Below are 20,940 nucleotides of genomic sequence, written 5' to 3' on the forward strand. Positions count from 1 at the left end.
TGGCATGTGGATTATGAGGCAATCTGATAAAGTGTTTTGAAATTAGTATATACAGAACAGCAGAAACATGTATTCATACGGTGCCTCTAACAAGGGCAAAGAAGCCATAGCTTGACACGTTCTGCTGTTGGTTGATTGGGTAAGTGTGAAGGTAAGGGATGGAATTGTCAATGATATCAAAAGCTATGGAGAGTGTGAAGCATACTAATTAACTGTGCTTGTAGTCATATTGGAATCGGTTTATTGTTGCCACATGTACTGAGGTACAGTGAAAAACATGTCTTGCACACCGTTCATACAGATCAATTCATTACACAGTGCATTGAGGTAGTATTGGTATTGGTTTATTATTGTCACTTGTACCGAGGTACAGTGAAAAGCTTGTCTTACAAACCGATCGTACAGGTCAATTCATTACACAGTGCAGTTACATTGAGTTCGTACAGATTGCATTGAAGTAGTACAGGTAAAAACAATAACAGTACAGAGCAAAGTGTCACAGCTACAGAGAAAGTGCAGTGCAATAAGGTGCAAGGTCACAACAAGATAGATCGTGAGGTCATAGGTCATAGTCCATCTCAGTGTATAAGGGAACCGTTCAATAGTCTTATCACAGTGGGGTAGAAGCTGTCATTAAGTCTGGTGATATGTGCCCTCAGGCTCCTGTATCTTCTACGCGATGGAAGAGGAGAGAAGAGAGAATGTCCCGGGTGGGTGGGGTCTTTGATTATGCTGGCTGCTACACCAAGACGACGAGAGGTAAAGACAGAGTCCAAGGAGGGGAGACTGATGTCCGTGATGTGCTGGGCTGTGCCCACAACTCTCTGCAGCTTCTTGCGGTCCTGGGCGGAGCAGTTGCCGTACCAAGCCGTGATACATCCAGATAGGATGCTTTCTGTGGTACATTGGTAAAAGTTGGTGAGAGTCAAAGGGGACATGCCAAATTTCTTTAGCCTCCTGAGGAAGTAGAGGCGCTAATGAGCTTTCTTGGCCGTGGCGCCGACGTGGTTGGACCACAACAGGCTATTGGTGATGTTCCCTCCTAGGACCTTGAAGCTCTCAACCCTCTTGACTTCAGCACCGTTGATGTAGACAGGAGCATGTACACCATCCCTTTCCTGAAGTCAATGATCAGCTCTTTTCTTTTGCTGACATTGAGGGAAAGGTTGTTGTCGTGACACCATGTCAGTAAGCTCTCTGTCTCCTTCCTGTACTCCAACTCTTCGTTATTTGAGATCTGGCACACTACAGTGGTATCATATGCAAAATTGTAGATGGAGTTAGAGCAGCATCTGGCCATGCAGTCATGAGTGTATAGGGAGTAGGGGACTGAGGACGCAGCCTTGTGGGGCACCAGTGTTGAGAATAACGTGCTGGAGGTATTGCTGCTTATCCTTATTTATTGCAGTCTGTTGGTCAGGAAGTCAAGGATCCAGTTGCAGAGGGAGGTGTTGAGTCCTAGGTCTCTGAGTTTGGTGACGTTTGCTTAGAATTATAGTATTGAAGGCGGAGCTGTAGTCGATAAACAGTAGTCTAACATGGGTGTCTTTACTGTCCAGATGCTCCAGAGATGACTGTAGGGTGCCATAGAGGGTGCCATTTGTGATTTCTATAATCTTTGGCTACTTCATTGCTGTGGTAGGGTTGGAAATATAACTGGAAAAAATTCCTTGAATAATGAGGGATCAGAGATGGTGGCTAAATCAGCAGGAGACCAGGATACGAAGCAGTAAAGATTATATTGAAAAGCATGCTATCACAAGGTGCAAAGGGAGTGGTTGAGGAAATCAGCAGATAGAGAAATATAGTGAATACAAGACAAATTGTTAGGAAGTTAACAGGTTGAAAATTTGTTTGTTAATGACCTTGGGCAGAGATTGTTCCAAGACTGAATGTAGAAGGGTTGATAGTGCATAGAGGATGATGCTTTATGGGGTACAGGTAAGTGATCAAAGATGGCTTTTGGCAGATTTGAAATTCATGAGTGGAGAGACTGTGTGAAATGGCAAGGTATAGCTGCTGGACATGCATGAGGGAACATTTTATCGGTGAAATCAGAGGAAGGAGAATAAGGGCAGCAGGGATGAATATTTAAACCTGTTAGGATGTGATATTAATCCAGAATCCAAATGGATAAGAAGGAATTTGTTACCCTAATAAGAATATACCAAAGACTGCCAAAAAGTGAAATGGAACCAGTGAAAGAAATATAAAGGTTGCAGAGCAGTTAGTGCTGCTGCCTCATAGCTCCAGGGACTTGCGTTTGACACTGAACTCAGGTGCTGTCTGTGTGGAGTTTGCATTTTCTCCTTGTGTAGGTTTCTTCCAGGTATTCAAGTTCTCTCTTGCATCCCAAAGGTTTGCTGGTAGATCATTTGGCTTTGTAAAGTAAGTGGTGAAGAGCCAAAAGGGAATTAATGGGTTTGTGAGAGAATAAGTTACAGGGCCGCAGGGGGGAATGGAACTAGTGTGATTGCTGTGCTGACATGGACCTAATGGGTTAGATCTTATTCTTCTGTAACAAATAAGTAACAAGATGAATAGCAGCCAAGCAATAATTGAAATCATTGAGAATATGAATTATCAGAAATATAGTGCGAGAAAGAAGTAAGAAAAGAAGGAAAAGGGATTGCATTTTTGTAGTGTAAAGAAGGCTCCATTCCCAGTCAAAATACCAGCAAGAAAATCACCACCTTATTTACTAATCATCACTAGAGTAATGACCAAGAATAGATTAGAGAGACATCTCAGTAATAGAACCAGAGAAAGAAATAATAAGGTGGCACAGCAGTTGGTGCTGCTGCCTCACAGCTCCAGGAACTTGGGTTTGTCTCTGAACTTGGGTGCTGTCTGTGTGGAGTTTGCAAATTCTCCCTTTGACCAAGTTGGGTTTCTTACAAGTGCTCCGGTTTACTCTCGAGTCCCAAAAGTGTTAGATTAATTGGCTCTGTAAATTACCCTTTCGTGTAGGTAAGTGGTGAAGAGCTAAAAGAGGATTGATGGGCATCTGAGGGATACCACAATATCCTTGGTTCAAAATTAGGATTGAAAGTTTAGTAAATAGGACAAAGGCTAAGATAAAAGATCAGAAAGGAGCAAATTATGAAAATAAAGTAGAACTAAAGAAAATAAGTAGGGGGACGATCTTGACTGGAAGAGAGACGGGAAACAATGGGGAATCTTTAAATAGGAATTATCAAAATTCATAAGTAATATATTCCACTAAAATCCAGGAACATGTAATCTAATTATGGTGTATTTTGAATCGATATCAAACTAAAGAGAAAATGGACTATGAAGAACTTGGTAGAGAAGTTAAAGTCACAAGGAGTGCAAAGACAAATTAAATAATTAAAGAATATGAAAATGATATTGTCTTCTATTAACACAGGAAAAGGGAAAACAGATACAACAGTAGGTTCACTGAAAGCTGAAATAAGCTAAACAGGTAAATGGCAAAAAAAGTATTGAATAACTAGTTTACCTCAGTTTTCACTTACAAAAATATTAAATAGGCATTACACCAAAGCACGTTCAAAAGTGTATGAAGTTAGTTGGAGAAAGGATGACAAACTAGGGAAATTAAAAGACAGTAGGAATCCAGATTCAAATGGTGTGCATCCACTGATGCTCAAGTAATTTAGGGAGGAGACAACTGAGATACCATTTCATATATTCAGACGTTTCACAGGTGCTGCCAAAAATATGATGTTACTGTGTAAATTATTGTGAAATAAAGTAAACCATAGAATTTATAGAGCAGCAGGTTAATGTCAGTGTTAGGAAAGATCTAATCTGCAGGAAATGAAGCAATATAAAAACATCCACACAGAATGTAATAACAAATTGTTTATGAAATAGTATATAAATAGATTATGAAAAGCTAAGTCACGCTCAACAAAGCTGATAGTAGAGGTTATGGAAAGCGATGACAATGTAATAAATGGCAAATGCATGAATTTTCATAAATTGTCCAATAAGACTAGGTTCATGATGAAGATTAGGACATGTGGCATCAGAGAGCATATTGCTGAATGAATAATCAATTGCCTAGGAAGTTGAGAATAATGGTGCAAGAAACTGACCTGCAGTTTATCAGCATCTGTGGAGGCAAAGGGAATGTCGATGTTTCAGTTTGAGACCCTACATCGGGACTGAAAGTGTTGAGGGAACATAACCAGTATTAGGAGGTGAGAGCGAGGGGTGAGATGGGGGCTGGTTGGTGATAAGTGAGGAGGGAGATGATGGGCATATGGAGCTAGGCGGGGGAGGGAAAGCGTGGAGTGTTGACACAGAAGCTGGTGGGTGATAGAGCATAGAACATTACAGCACAGTACAGGCCCTTCGGCCTACAATATTGTGCCGGCATTTTATCATGCTCTAAGATCTATCTAACCCTTCCCTCCCACATAGCCCTCCATTTCCCTGTCATTCACGTGTCTAAGAGTCTCTTAAATGTCCCTAATGTTTCTGCCCCCACAACCTCTGCCGGCAGTGCGTTCCATGCACCCACTACTCTCTGTGTAAAAAATTTACCCCTGACATCCCCCTTATATCTTCCTCCAATCACCTTAAAATTATGTCCTCTCGTGTTAGCCATTGTCGCCCTGGGAAAAAGTCTCTGATTATCCACTCGATCTGTGCCTCTTATCATCTTGTACGCCTCTATCAAGTCACCACTCATCCTCCTTTTCTCCAAAGAGAAAAGCCCCAGCTCACTCAATCTATCCTCATAAGACATGCTCTCCAATCCAGGCAGCATCCTGGTAAATTTTCTCTGCACCCTCTCCAAAGCCTCCACATCCTTCCTATAATGAGACAAACAAAACTGAACACAATACCCCAAGTGTGGTCTAACCAGAGTTCTATAGAGCTGCAACATTACCTCATGGCTCTTGAACTAAATACCCCAACTAATGAAGGCTAGCACACCATACCCCTTCTTAACAACCCTATCTGCCTGTGCGGCAACCCTGAGAGATCTGTGGACATGGACGCCAAGATCCCTCTGTTCCTCCACACTGCTAAGAGTCCTGCCATTAACCTTGTATTCTGCCTTCAAATTCAATCTCTTGAAGTGTATCACTTCACACTTTTCCGGGTTGAACTCCATCTGCCACTTCTCAGCCCAGGTCTGCATTCTATCAATATCCTGTTGTAATGTACAGCAACCTTCTACACTATCCACAACACCACCAACCTTTGTATCATCAGCAAACTTACTAACCCATCCTTCCACATCCTCATCCAAGTCATTTATAAAAATCACAAAGAGCAGGGGTCCCAGAACAGATCCCTGTCGAACACCACTGGTCACCAACCTCCAGGCAGAATAGACTCCATCTGCCACCACCCTCTGTCTTCTATGAGCAAGCCAATTCTGAATCCACACAGCCAAGTCTCCGTGGATCCCATGCCTCCTGACTTTCTGAATGAGCCTTCCATGAGGAACATTATCAAACGCCTTACTAAAACCCATGTAAACCATATTCACTGCTCTACCTTCATCATTGTGCTTTGTTACATCCTCAAAGAATTCAATCTGGCTCGTGAGGCATGACTTGCCCCTCACAAAGCCATGCTGACTGTCCCTAATCAGCCTATGCTTCTCCAAATGCCCATACATTCTCCAAATGCCCATAGGTGGTAACAGATAAGGAAAAAAATTGGGCACATGGAGCCTAGTGAGGGGACAGGGCAGGTAGAGGCAGAGGCTGGAAAGTGATAAGTGGAACCATATAAGGGAGGGATGAAAGGTAGATGGAACCAGGTGGAGGAGGATAACAAATCTAGGTAATGAGGGGTAGGGGTGCAGATGAAAAAGGTGAACAAAAGGAGAGACAACCAGAGTAGACCAGTAGGGGTGGGAGAGAAACACAAGGGGTATGGATTACCTGAAACTGGAAAATTCACTATTCATACCATTGAGTTGTAGACTACCCAGGTGGTCCTTTGCCTCACAGCCCTCTGGTGTAGAGAATTCCAAAAGTTCGCAACACTCTTGAGTGAAAAACTTCTCATCTGGGAACCAAATAACTGGTGCTTTCCTTGAGCTATGTTGTCTATTTCTGCTGTCTTGCCAGGGATAGCAAAACAACCTTACACCATCTACCCTGTCGAGCCCTGTCAAAATTATATATTTTTCACTGGGATCACTCCTCATTCTTCCAAACTCTGTATAGCCCCAGTCTGCTCTGCCTCTCCTCATAGGGCCAGCATCTCATCTCACAAATCAATCTGGTGAATCTTTGTTGTGCTAACATAAATATATTGTTCTTCAGGGTAAGAGACCAAAACTGTTCAGAGTACTCCACGTGTGACCTCACCAAAGCCATGTGTAATTGCAACAGTGCTTCCGTAGCCACGTACTTCAGCCTGCTTGCAATAAAAGTAAACAAACCATTTACTCTCTGTTAACTGCATGTTAACTTTCTGTGTTTTGTGTGAAAGAATATTTAAATCTCTCAGAACACCAACATTTAATGGTTTCTAACTCCATTAAAAATATTCTGTTCTTCCTACCAGAGTGAATTACTTCACATTCTACCAGTTACTGCCCTCTCAATACCCTTTTGACGATACTTTTTATCCTTTTGACAGTTTACTTACATCCCCCGTCTTCCCAGATTTGTGTCATCAGCAAATATGGATACATGTGCTTGGTTCTTTTATTAAGTCATTAATATAGACTGCCCAAGCGCTGATCCCTGAGGCAATCTGAAATTAATATCAGACCAATCTTAAAATGGTATGTTTATTCCTTCACTCTTTAACCAGTTTTCTCTCTGTGCTGCTGCATTATCCACACACCTGTGAGCTCTCATGCAGTTGAACAACTTCCCATGCGGCACCTTATCAGATGTCTTTTGAAAATCCAAATACACTGGATCCATTGATTTTTCCCTTTATCTAGCTGGTTTCATATTCCAAAAAACACTCAAGAAATTGTCAATCATGACTTCTGTTTAATTAAAACCATATTGATTTTGCATAATCATATTCTGATTTTCCAAGTGCCCTGTTACCACTTCATTAATTATGGATTCCAGCATTTTGGGGTGACTGATTTAGGTTAACTGGCCTAGAGCTCTCTATTTTCTCTCTCAATTCTCTCTTGAATGATTGTTTTACATTTTCTACTGGCTGACCTTTGGAACTGTTCCAGAAGCTAGGGAATTTTGGAAGATCACAACCAAAGTATGCATACTTGTTTAACATCTCAACCATTTCTTTATTCCCCATTAGATTTCTTCTTTCTGAGCCTTCAAATGAACTCATACTTGGTTCTGCTGTTCCTAGTCCTTTTATCCCTGCTGCCCTCTGCGAGTTGTCCCTCTCTCACTGTTCTTAACCTCTGCTCCTGCTCTCAGTTCCACTCCATTTATCCTAGACATACACTGGAGGATCTTGGGAAACATTGTTCCACAACAATCAGCATTGGCTGCATGCATAACTTACATCAGTGATATGGATGGCAACAAGTAACTGTCAAAGTATAATAGGTGTATTGCCAACAATGGAAAATATTCCAACATAATACAAAAGATCTGGGCAAGAATTTTCAGACTGTACAGCAAATGGGTAAATGAACTTCAATATGGAATAAAGATGAGGCGGTGAACTTTGGTAGGGAAAATGGAAACACTATCCACACCTCAAGAAAAGAACCAAATTGGACAGAAAAGTGAAGGGATCTAGTGTCATTAAAAACTACATCACTGAACAGCAAAGCAATTTAGAAAGTTAGCAAAAGGTATTTTAAAACTATGCCCCTCTTTCTCATTGGAAGAAGTGGAGAAAACTGCAAATAGATGGCTGAAATTATAAATAGTTTTAGTGCAGGGCAGCAGGAGAGCTTTTCCACTTTATCTTTTGCCATTTATATTTTTCCTGGGCATTACTCTCTTGTAGATATCACACCACCAGTGAACTGCCCTCAACTTGAGAATGAAATTTGTTTCAATCAAAATTATAACATTTCGTAAGACAGAATTCCACGTGTAAACCTTATCAAGAAAGGAAGATGTGTCTTCATGCATGAGTTGTAGGTAAATCACACACAAGAGCACCATAGAATAGGAGCAGGACCAGGCCACCAGGCTCCTCAAACCTACCCCACCATTCAATATGATCATGGCTGATAGTCATAGAGTTGTATAGCATGGAAGTGGGCCCTTCAGCCCAGCACATCCATACTGACCTTTTTGCCCATCTATTCGCATTTGCTGGCATTAGGACCATATGCCATGTCTAAACGCCTCTTAAATGTAATAATTGTATCTGATTCCATCACCTCCTCTGGCAATGTGTTCCAGATAGCAACCATTCTCTATGTGTAAAAAAAACTTAACCCCAAGATCCCCTTTAAATCCTGTACCTCTTACCTTAAAACTATTTCCTCTTGTTTTGATACCCTCACCATGCGAAAAAGATTTCAACTATCTATTTTATCTGCCTCTTATAATCTTATATAATTATTTTTTTTGCTATCCCCAACCTCTGTACTGTGCCAGTTATCTATAACCCTCAATTCCTCAACTTTTTAAATATTTGCCTATTTCTAATTGAAGTATATCTAAAGATCTGACCTCCAGCACCCTTGGAGGTAGAGAATTCCAGGGATTCACTACCCTCTGAGAAAAGTTTCTATGCACCTCATTTGGCATCTTATCTTGTAACTTAGTCCCTTTGAACATATCCATACTTCTAATGGACAAATATTGGAGCTTCTTGGGACATTACTCATTGGAATTACGTCAGTCAGAGGAAATCTGCAGCTAACTTTTCAAATGTTTTTTTTAAGTGTTGGCAGATAGAAGCAGATATCTAAGTGGATGGCAGCCAAAGTGTTTAAGGAAGACTCGCATCTCTGCAACAATATAGCCCTACTTCAGGGCTTTCAGTAAGTTTCCACAGGAAAGTGCAATGACAATTCATCTGCCTTCTGTTGAAATGGGGTGTGTTAAAGCAGGGACCTCTGCACTTCTTATGCCCCATGGATTCCTTCCAAGAAATATTACTTACCTAGGCATCTTTTGGCAGTTCTGCATCACCCTAAAATTTTCCAGTAGGTTTCACATGGCATGAGCCTTGCAGTTCTTGTTAAAATCACCTCAGTGCCTAAAGAGATAATCATGGAAAGCCCTTGGATTTAAGTTAAGCTCTTGACTGCTGGAAAAGGTGGCCTGGACTGACATCAAAGTTGGTAATAAACAGCATTGGGTGGGAACAGTGCCATCTTGGACCAGTAAGTGGACTGGCCACATTTAATCTGACCCCCCTGTGTGTGAAATTGTTTATTGTTAATAATTGTTTGAGAGACTCTGGGCAACAGTTAACCAGTGAAGGTGTGGGAAATATTTCACTGCAACCTTGAAGTTTGTTGAACAGGTCCAAAGGGTTGGCAAGCCTCAATAGGTGAGATGTCTTCTTCATGAAAAAGTAGCGATAGCAAAAACTGCAGGGTTATAAAGAACTCTTGGCTTTCAGTGAGCTAGTCGGGCATTGATTATTTTACTGGTGCTTTAGCATGGATAACTGAATGTCTTTCCTACCAAATCAAAGCAAGAACAGTGGTTTATAGGATGTGAGCCCTTTAATTCATGGATACCAGTTGTGGTCTACTAATTGTTTGTAAGAGTTCATCCTTCTGTCGTAATATGAAATGTTGGATTATTTTACTAAGGGAGGCTCTGGGAGTGTCAGGCTGAGGCGGCAAACCACATTCCTCAAAGGCCAGATGTTTTTCTAAAGAGACATGGTGGTCTTTAGGTGGCTTCCAAAGAAGTACATACTAATTCTGTTCCATTTCATTCTGCTGTGAGCGCCAATATGCATAAATGTAAAGCTGTTTCTCTTTGGTGGTAAGCTGCAAAGTGAGACTTTGAAATGGAATTATTTCTGTAGCAGTGTTGCCAACTTGTTCTTACTGAGCTTGGGTGCTGGATGTAGTGGGGATAATTTTCTAATAGGTTGTTATGGTGGGAGCTGTTCTTTTATATTATACATAGAGATGTAGCTCAGCAATTGCAAGCATGGACTGAGTGTTTTTCTACAGAGAGAAGGCCCGATCTGAATGGTGTTACTGTTCCCTCCCCTTACTATCCTGGCCTCTTTCATGCATCTTCTCACAGCCTGCTACAGTGCAGCAAAGGCTAATGTTGGAATAAAGCCAGAATTTAAGCAGTACTGAGAAACTCAGAGGAAGGCGGAAGTGATAAAACCGTAGAACCAAATGTTTAAAGCCTTTGGATCTTACTGAAATTCACCCTGCCAAGAGTTCACTTTAACTTCTTACCTGAATTATTAACAGCCATCCCTTTCATGTGACTCTGGGAAAGGAGAAGATATAATTCCAATTCCTTGGCAACTAAATTTTGTATTGGCAAGAGAACGGACTTCCATTCAAATAGGAAAGCCTTTAAGGTCAATGATTATTAATATTTGGAATGCCTGAAATTCAAGGATATGCTGTTAACTTGGAAAATTTGGAAGTTTGAAACACATTCTTCTCTTAGTATCCTGAGACTAAGAATGTGGAATTCTCAGTGGTACCAGTGGCATACAGCTTGGTTTGGAGAGTTATAGACCTGGCAGCATGTTGGCACAGCAAACAAATGCTTCAGTTCTCAGTGCCTTCCGGGTACAGGACATTAGTTCATAATTGTCAGTACTTTTATACATTCCTGAAGATGACTATGATGGGGGACATAGTAAGTAGAAACAAGTGACTTTGGAAAGAGGAAACTTGGAGAGGTGAGAGTGCTCAGACCTAAAGATTGTTGCCACACCTTGCCAGCAAAATCAATGCTGAGATAGATTATAAACAGGTCACTTGGCCACCAACCTTGTCATGTTTTCTTTGATGAAGTTTCTCAGCATTCAGCTGTCACCAGTGGAAGATCTTCAACAATATCATTCCAACAAAGAGAACCTAAAACTTAGTGGAACTGTCATTTCCTTCATTATTTTGTTCTGCAATTTGCTTTTATTTAGTTCTTGTTCCTGTGAACAGAATGGCGTCATACTTCATTCCACTGCTATTCTCTTTGTTTAGCTTCATCAGTAGAGTTGCAACTACTTTGTGTCAGGTCCATTCTGTGATATCTCTAACCATAGTGGATGCTTGCATTAATGAAGAGGCTGTAGTGAGTGAATATATCACCCAGAACTACTGGGATTGCAAGTTGCATTACTTACCCACAGTCCTTGGCACTGAAACTAAAACATGGCAACTCAGGTGGCCTAAATAAATTAGTGCTATGTGCTGCAACCAGGGAAATAAGAAACAGCTGACAGGCCTTAAAGTAATTCAGTGGAAAGAAGGGTAAATAATATAGGAGTAACTTCATTGCTGGGTTTAATTCTTGAACTTGCAGTTTTTAAACTAAAATTTCATTGCAAAAGCCATGATTTTCTGTACAAACTTTATTGGTTGGACCAGCTGAATTTATTATTGTTGAATTGACTGTTAGAATAGTCCTATGTTGCTTAAACGGTTTTGATATAAAAATGAGTAAGGGGTCAGATTTTTTTTTCCATTTCTAGCCTTCTGTCCAGGAACCATGGCTGACTGTGGGAGGAATAACGGCCCAGTTACACAGAATTCTTTTGTGCAGAACTCTTTCCCCTTGCTCAAGTCTTCCCCCTTCCTTTTCTAAAGGCACTGGCAATCCTCCAGTACCCCACAGGAGTGGTCTTTTTCATGGATGAGCCTACAACACAGGACACCTTTGTTGGCTATTTCGTAAGCACATCACCTGTGAACTAGAATTGCATACCTGCACCACCACAGCCTCGGTTAAAATACGTGGCTTGTTTTCCCTACTTTATTCCATGGGCAGTACCAGGACAACTACTGTAGCAATTTAAAGAACTTACTGCAGTCACTGTGATCATTTGAATTACACGAGTACCAACCAATGACTGAATCTGGAGCCTTCCTTGGATTGTTCAGCTCACATTTCTAAATCCATTAGTTAGACGCTAATGATAATACTAAATACCTTGTTTCTTTCTGTCTGAAAGGCATTATTGTTTTACTGGGTTACAGACCCAGAGATACCAGTACTTATTCAAAAGGCCCAAATTCACATGGCAGTCAATGCCTATGTGCCCCCTGATTGGAGTAGGAACCACAGTGGAGGCCCTATTTTGTCCTCACTTCGCAAGAACCAAGTGGCATCTAGAGAGTGATCTGTGGCAGATTTCTACATCCCTAATGAATGGAACTGGGCTGGATTTTCTGTTCCTCCTGTCTCTCTAGCTGAGATCAGCTAACCGGGTTCCCGCTCTGTGTTGAGCCACTGGGTGAATGTAGCAAGTGATCAAATGGCAAATCAGGAAACAAATTTTGTGCATTGCAAACTTCTGTTAGAAGATTATGAGAAATTTGCATCTGCAAAAGCTCAAAGTAATCTCAACTGAAGTCATTTCTGACTGAGTTTCTTTGGCCTTATGCAGCTACTTCTTAGTTTGCCCATTTGTGACATGATGGTGTTTGGATTGAAATGCTTGGTCTCTATTGAGGGATTGCTGGCAGGCTCATTGCCAGGAACAGCAGATCGGAATGAGAAGTTCCCTCTTCCAGTGGAGATTGCAGGCTCTGTCTGATACTTAATCAGACATCATGTCCATTGATCTTATGTGATTGCATAATTCTTGGGAAAGAAGCTTGTAGGTCAAGGTGCAGCTGGCGAATCAAAATAAATAAAAATGCAGATGCTGGAAACTGAAATAAAACAAGAAAATGCTGAATATACTCAGCAGTTCAAACAGCATCTGTGGAAAGGGAACAAAATAATGTTCCTCTTCTGCTGAAGGGTACTGGACCTGAAACTGTAACTGGTTCTCTTTCCATAGTTGCAGCCTGACCTGCTGAGATGCAGCTGGTAGCCTAGTGCTGTGACTGCACCTTAAGCCTGAAGATAACATGGACTGTAGGAATCCTCAGTGGCTTTTTAAACCCAGCTTTGTTGTGTTTTTATCCTGTTATTTCAGAATGTAAGTGTGAAAACCATCCAAAATCTGACACTTAACGTTAGAAAGTTGAAGTGTATGTGGATTCAGTTATACCCTTCATCCCTGGTCCCTCTTGCTCAGCCACTGAAATTTCATTCAGATCTTGTTACTTCATTTTATTTGATAAAACACTTAGAGACTCAAAGATTAAAAAATTTCAAAGCAGCACCAACTCTGACTAATGGTTCCACGGAGTCTTGACCTTGTATAGTAGGCATGGTTCACTTTGCTCAGATTGTAACCTCACCACCTCAGCTCGATTCCTTAAGCATGTATCCAAGTTTACCAATAACACAAAGATATACAGCTTTATACACCATGTTGATGGAAGCATAATCTTACTGAGAGATATTAATAAATTAAATGATTGTGCGAAGTTGTTACAGTTGAAATTTTGGACTACAGTACTTTCTAAATGGTGAAAAACTAGAAATAGTGGAGGTCAGAAGAAATGTTACAGGGGAGGGTGAGGGGCCAGTTCACAGATCATTAAGAAGTCGGGTACAGAAAATAATCAAAGAGTATAATAGAATGGTGACCCATATATCTAGGAAATTGGAATACAGATACTAGAAGTTACGCTACAGGTCTACAATGCTCTGTACTGTAAGCAGTTTTGGGCACTATATCTTAAGAAAGATAGTTGGAGGGAGTGGTACCAGGATGATAATTGAACACCAAAAGTTGAAACTTGAGGAGTGCTTACAACACTGAGGTTATGTTCCCAGGAATTCTGAAGGTTAAGAGGTGATTTCATTTAAATTTTCACAATATTCAGAGGAACTGAAAGTACTTTCTGCTTGTTGGGGAACCAGGGACTTTGCCTTTCAGAAGTGAATTCAGGAAGTACTTGTGCTGGTGAAAGCTAGGATGGTTGTTAATTTTAAACTTGATATTGATAGATTTTTCTTAATGATATTATGAGATGTGGGGTAAAGGCAAATATGTGAAGTTGGCTCAGGGATCAGCCATGATCTAATTAGGTGGCCGACTCCTGTTCCTGGAAAAAGAGAAGCATTGTCATATATTTGGGAGGAGCTTTTTATCTTGGTTTCACATTCAAAGGAATGAGGTAAAGGATATAAGAGGCACTCAGAAGTAAAAATACAGCCAATGGGAGAATAAATTAAATTTAAAAAGGCATCCAAACTGTTCTCCTATTCTGTCTAAATCAATCTATTATCCATGTAGAATAAATTGTTTTATGAAATTGGTATTTTATGCAGCTACTTTCTGATAATCAAGTATCTTTGGATTATTTGTTTTCTTGGAACTCCTCCAGTTGGATTTCTTACTGTATTTACAAACTCTTCAATTTATATTGTAAGCCTGAGCCTCCTATCCCTTCTCTAATTTTAACCTTCTCAGAAAGCGGTGAATCATAATGGCTTTGGCCTGAGTCAGACTGCAACACCCACGTCCCATAGCACTACTCAAGCCACTGACTTGTAATTTTTTTTTAACCTCTTGGTGTGCACTGGCAGTGACAGTAGCTCCCTAACAGAAGCTGCTGGGTTTGACAGAGCTCATGATGCTGGACATCTGCTCTTTTCTCTCTGTGCTGTGGAGGAGTATTTTATTGTTTTGAAGTATAATCAAGATGTAGAACAATACGCTGGAGCGCTGCCAAGATCTTGTATGCCTGGCTTCAGAGGTCTTTATGGCATATGACTGAGTCAGTGGAAAAAGTGAATGAATTTTATCTCAAAGCTTTTCTTTGTTTGAAAAATTGCATCAATATCTAATGAGGTTATTGAATTGGGAGAAATCATTTCTGTAGATAACTCTAATAATTGACCAAGGGAAGGCACACATTTCCTCAGTAACATAGTCACCATTCTTTATAAGGCATGTTACAGTCAAAGGGCAGAAAATGGAATTCTTTTAGCAGCCTTGCAGCCCTAACGTATCATTTTTCATGCAAACTTTAATTTCACCAACCTTGTAGTTGGTTACAATCTATGAACTTTAATTTGAAATAATAATTTTACCATTTGTACCATACAAATGTCTATTAATTCCCTAACTTTGATGTTTTTTGAGAGAATTTGCTGAAAGAGTTCAACAGCATTTTTGACTTCTGCCCTTCATGCTCACGTGCTCTTCTTTTCAGCGTAAATTAAAGTAATAGCTGTTTATAGTCTGAGTTGTGATCTCAACATGGAGGTGGTGTGTCTTGATTCTACTTGCTTTTGTTCAGATTTGGAAGGAGGTACTTTGGTTGAAGTAGCAGCTCGTGCACTGAATGACACTTGCAAGTATTCTGAAAACATGTTGAAGTGAATGGTGTAGGAAGATATGATCGGAACAGTAATAGTTATTTGCTGTGCATCCTATGTCACTCTTGACATTTAATAAAATGGAGGCGTTCAAATTTCCGATTTCAAAACCTTATTTTTCTTGGGTTTATTTACTCTTTTTGTCTATACGCTAAGGAAATTGGGCCCTGATTTAGCAGAAATAAGAACTGTCTTTCTTGCCCAAGGCTCCTTCCCCCACTTAGGTGTACATTGGACTGCTGTTCAAGGGGGTTCCCCATCAGGATCTGATCACTCCCCTTCCCTCTCCTTTGGTCCTCCCATTTTGTCCCCTATCTCACACCCACTCATCTCCAGCCCCCCATCAACCATCTTAGTCCCCCTCCCCCTCCTGATTCTATCCACCCTCAGGCTTCCTACCCCTTCCCTAACTGCTTTTGGTTCCATCTGCCATTCACCTCTCCCCTACTGGTTCCCATTCTCACCTCCTTTAGTTATCAGATTCTAGCGCTGGAAGTCCTTAGTGTTCCTGCTTATCTCTTTCCAGCATCTTTCTCCAACCATCACGCTCCCCTCCCCCCACCTCGCTCCATCTGCTTCTCATTCCCCCCCCCTTTGTCATTCACCTGCCATCATCTCCCTGCCTGTTATTTTTCACCCCTTCTTAGTCCACCAATCACCTGGGACTCCTGTCTCACCACTCCCCTTCTCCTATTTATTCTGACCATCTCCCCTCTCCACTCTCAGTCCTGATGCAGGGTTTCAACCCGGAACAACGACAGTTCCTTTCCTCTCACAGATGCTGCACAACCAGCTGAGTTCCTCCAGTAGATTGTTGCTGTAGATTCCAGCATCTGCAGTCTCTTGTGTCTCCTCTGATCACTGCTCTTGGTTTCTGTGGACTGGTTGTACTTCACTCTGATTCAGGGCAGATGGAAATATCCATCTGGAAATTGGATTACTCCTATTTTTTAGTGTCCTAACACATGATTGCATTTAGAAACCAGTCAGGTCCCCTGCATAAAATTGTGAAATTAGCTAAAATCCATTTTGAAAAGGCCTTACAGTGGTTTATACCCAGAAACAAGTGCTGAAATGGGACCTGTGCAAATCCTGATGGATCCCCACCCAATTTAGTGCAGATCCCAACCGCTGCATAACATTGAGAGGAGGGTGTGAGGAGGGGGTCAGCATTTGAAGTCACTCCCCCCGATGACAGCCACACAGCATGCACTATGGCAACCAGAAGGATACAGAGGGAGCTGGGACATATGAAGCAAGCTCAGAAGTAGGTCAGTTGGCCCCTCAAGCCACCACGATACGGCACAGGCACGGTAGTGTAGCGGTTAACGTAACGCTTTACAGCGCCAGCGACCCAGGTTCAATTCTGGCCACTGTCTGTAAGGAGTTTGTACGTTCTCCCCGTGTCTGCGTGGGTTTCCTCCAGGTGCTCCGGTTTCCTCCCACATTCCAAAAGACATACAGGTTAGGAAGTTGTGGGCATGCTATGTTGGCGTCGGAAGCATGGCCACACTTGTGGGCTGCCCCCAGAACACTACGCAAAAGATGTATTTCACTGTGTGTTTCGATGTACGTGTGACTAATAAAGATATCTTCAACCAGATCATGGCTGATCCAATCATAGACTCATCACCCACTCTCTCCCAATACCCCTTCACCACCTTGTAATTCAAATGTCTATCAAACTCCACATTGACTACATTCAATGACTCCGCCTCCAAATCTCCCTTGGGTGGAGAATTCCAAATTCATGATCCTCTAAGAAAAGAAGCTCCTCCTCACTTCCATCTGAAATGGGTGATCCTTTATTCTGTCATTGCCCTGTAGTTCTAGATTACAGGGCACCTAAGACACCATCAAGGACATCTTCAAGAGGCGATGCCTCAAGAAGGTGGCATGCATCATTAAGGACCCTCACCATCTGAGATATGCTCTCTTCTCATTACTACCATCGGGGAGAAGGTACAGGAGCCTGAAGACCCACACTCAATGTTTTAGGAACAGCTTCCTCTGCTTCACCATCAGATTTCTGAACAATCCATGAACACTACCTCGTTATTCCTCTTCCATACTATTTATTTGTTTGTTTGTTTGTTTGTAACTTGTAGTATTTTTTTCATGTCTTGCACTGTACCATTACCACAAAACAACAAATTTCACGACATATGTCAGTGATGATAAACCTGGTTCTGATTCTGAGATTACCCCATTAAGGGAAACATGCTGACATGAACCTTACATATTTCATTAAGATCACTTCTCACTCTCTATATTCCAATGAGTATAAGCCCAACTTGTCAGCCTTTTTTCGTAAGCCAACCTCTTCATTCCAGGAATCAGTAAAAGCCAGGATTTATTTATCTTATCTTGGCACCATTACTAGATCTGCTTATGCCTCTACCTCTGCTGCTAAAACCTTAATTATTCTTCCTCTTCCAGTGGATTGATTTCTCAAATACTCCTTTCAGTAGCCTTCACACATCCATACCTCCCTAACTCCACTTAATCCAAAACCTCCCCTTATATTCACACAGAATAACGATCTCTGTTCTTTGTTCCCCCGTTCCAATACTTTAATTTCACGGACTTTATCGATGTTTCAACGCCTCACTCTTAGTGATCATTTTTAACTATGTCCCCTACACTCTCTCGGTTTCTCTGATCATTACTTTTCCTGTCGCCTGTACTCTGCTCATTCATGGTTAGATTAATAAGTCTCTGCAGCCCCACTCATTGGAACTCACTCTAGCATTTCTTCCACTAACACATGGACAGGCTTTAGTGTCCTCTTGCTTACCTAACTCCAGCCTAGGTCTTTCCCATCCTCGTGCTCTTTTTCCCGGCAGAGTGGTTAAGTTATTGTCTTCTGCACAGCTTGGTGGGTAAATTATTGACTGGTGAGTGGAGACATGAATTTGAATCCCACCCTTATAGCTGGGAAATTTAAATTCAGGTAATTAAATAAATCTTGAATAAAAAAGTTAGGCTCAATTTTGTAAAATTCATCTATTTTACTAATGCCCTACAAGTGAAGAAGTCTGCCTTTTTTTAACCTGGTCCAAGCCATATGTGACTCCAGACCCAGAGCAATGGGGTTCACTTTTAACTGCCCTCTGTTCCTGCAGTCCACTTCCTTCAAGGGACAATTAAGCTGAGCCATATATGCTGACTGATTGACATCCATCTGTAAACATATTTTTTAGAACTGTTCGGTGTCTGAAAGCATGGTCTCATGTTTTGGTGCCAAGCAAATATTGATGTCCTTGCAGACTTTGGTGATTATCTGAATGAATGTGATCTGATTCTCTTGTTTGCACTTCAAACAAAAGGTTATTTAAGTAAAATCATACACTTGGGCAAAGGAGAAGTCATCTCTAACTTTAAGAAAGCTCTTCTGGAAGGTAATTATTCAACAACTTTCAGTTCCCCAGCCCTGACTGCCTCGTTTTCACCATGGAGGTCCACTCTCTGTGAACTTCCATCCCCCATCAGGAAGGCCTCAAGGCTCTCTGCTTCTTTCTTGACAACAGACCCAGCCAGTTCCCCTCCACCACCACCCTCCTCTGTCTGGCTGAACTGGTACTCACCCTTAATAATTGCTCTTTCGGCTCCTCCCACTTTTTCCAGGCCAAGGGTGTAGCCATGGGCACTCACATGGGCCCCAGCTATGCCTGCCTTTTCGTTGGCTACATGGAACATTCCACATTCCAAACCTACACCGGTAATGCTCCCCAAATCTTTCTCTGCTACACTGACGACTGCATTGGTGCTGCTTCCTGCACCCATGCGAAGCTCGTCAATTTTGTCAACTTCGCCACCTGCTTATACCCCACCCTCAGGTTCACTTGGTTCATCTCCAACACCTCTTTCCCCTTTCTTGATCTCTCTGTCTCCATCTCCGGAGACAGATTATCTACCGATGTCCTTTACAAGCCCACTGACTCCCACAGTTGACTACACCTCTTCCCACCTACTTACTTGCAAGGATGCTATTCCCTTCTCTCAGTTCCTCCATTTACGCCGCATCTGTTCTCATGATGAGGCTTTCCATTCCAGGACGTCTGAGATGTCCTCTTTATTCAGTAAATGGGGTTTTCCCACCACTACTTTTAATGCAGCCCTCACCCACGTCTCCTCCATTTCCCGTATGTCTGCCCTCACCCCATTCCCCCCCCCCCCGACATAACAAGGATAGGATTCCCCTCGTCTTCACCTACCACCCCACGAGCCTCTGCATCCAACACATCATTCTCTGCAACTTCCGCCATCTCTAATGGGATCCCACCACCAGGCACGTCTTCCCCTCCCCTCCCCTCTCCTCCCCGCTTTCCACAGGGACCGTTCTCTCCGCGACTCCTTTGTTCACTCGTCCCTCCCCACCGATCACCTTCCTGGCACTTATCCCTGTAACCTTGCTAAGTGTTACACCTGGCCCTACACCTCCTCCCTGACTGCCATTCAGGTGAGACAGTCCTTCACATGTGAAACCATCGGTGTCATTTATTGCATCCAGTGCTCCCGGTGTGGTCTCCGCTACATCAGTGAGAGCCGACGCAAATTGGGGGACCACTTTATCGAGCACCTTCGCTCATCTGCTGTAACAGCCAGGATTTCCCAGTGATCAGCCAGTTCAATTGCACTTCCCATTCTCACATTGACATGTCTGTCCATGGCTTCCTCTATTGCCAAGTTGAGGCTAGACGCAGTTTAGAGGAACAATACATCATATTCCGTCTCGGCAGATTCCAACCCAACAGCATGAACAACGATTTCCCTAACTTCCGATCACCACTCCCCTCTGTCCCCGCCCTCCCCTTTGTTTTCCCTTATCCCTCTGGCCCCTTTACCCATTCTCTTTCCCCTCCCCCACCCTCACGACCTGCCCATCACCCACACCTTCCTCCCTCTGGTTCCCCACCTCCTTTATTCCACGATTCACTGTCCTCTCCTATCAGATTCCATCTTCTTCAGCCCCTTGCCTCTTCCACCTATCACCTCCCAACTTTCCACATTATTCCCACCTTCTCACACTCACCCAACTACCTACCTTCCCCAACTCACGTGGATTCACTTATCACCTGCCAGCTCGTGCTCCTCCCCTTCCCCCTGGTTTCTGCCTTCTTTCTTTCCAGTCCTGATAAAAGGTCTCAGCAAGAAATGTCAACTGTTCATTTCCCTCTATAGATGCTGCTTGACATGCCGAGTTCCTCCAGCATTTTGTGTGTGTTGCTCATGATTTTCAGCAGCTACAGTCTCTCTTCTGTCTCAATTATTTTATATTCTCAGTCTTCGGTCTTGGCTAATCACTCAGACACTTGAGCACGTTATCTGGGCTGATAACTCCAGTGCTGTACTTAGGGCTCACTGCATTGCTGGAGTTGCCATCTTTTTTATGAGATGTAAAACTTAGGTCCTGATTCCTCTCTCTGCTGGATGTGAAAGATCTCATAGCATTATTTCAAAGAAACAAGAGAGTTTTCCTTGGTGTCCTGAACAATATCCCTCATCCCTCATTGTCACATTGCTGTATATTCAGCCCTTTGAGCTAAATTTGCCATCCACTTAGATCATAGGAGCAATTAGACCTAATCTGTGTTTACCCACTCTTAATCCACATCCTTCGACATTTATCTTTTTCAGT

The 20,940-nt window shown here is 42.2% G+C and overlaps 1 protein-coding gene across 5 annotated transcripts in view; it reads left to right on the forward strand.

Annotated features, from left to right (window-relative positions):
• The window catches only part of jade2 (jade family PHD finger 2), a 149,373-nt gene that overhangs the window by 55,872 nt on the left and 72,561 nt on the right, over positions 1-20,940 (forward strand). The window lies entirely within an intron of this gene.

This window comes from Pristis pectinata, chromosome 4 (assembly GCF_009764475.1).
Source record: "Pristis pectinata isolate sPriPec2 chromosome 4, sPriPec2.1.pri, whole genome shotgun sequence".
Taxonomy (NCBI): Eukaryota; Metazoa; Chordata; class Chondrichthyes; order Rhinopristiformes; family Pristidae; genus Pristis; species Pristis pectinata.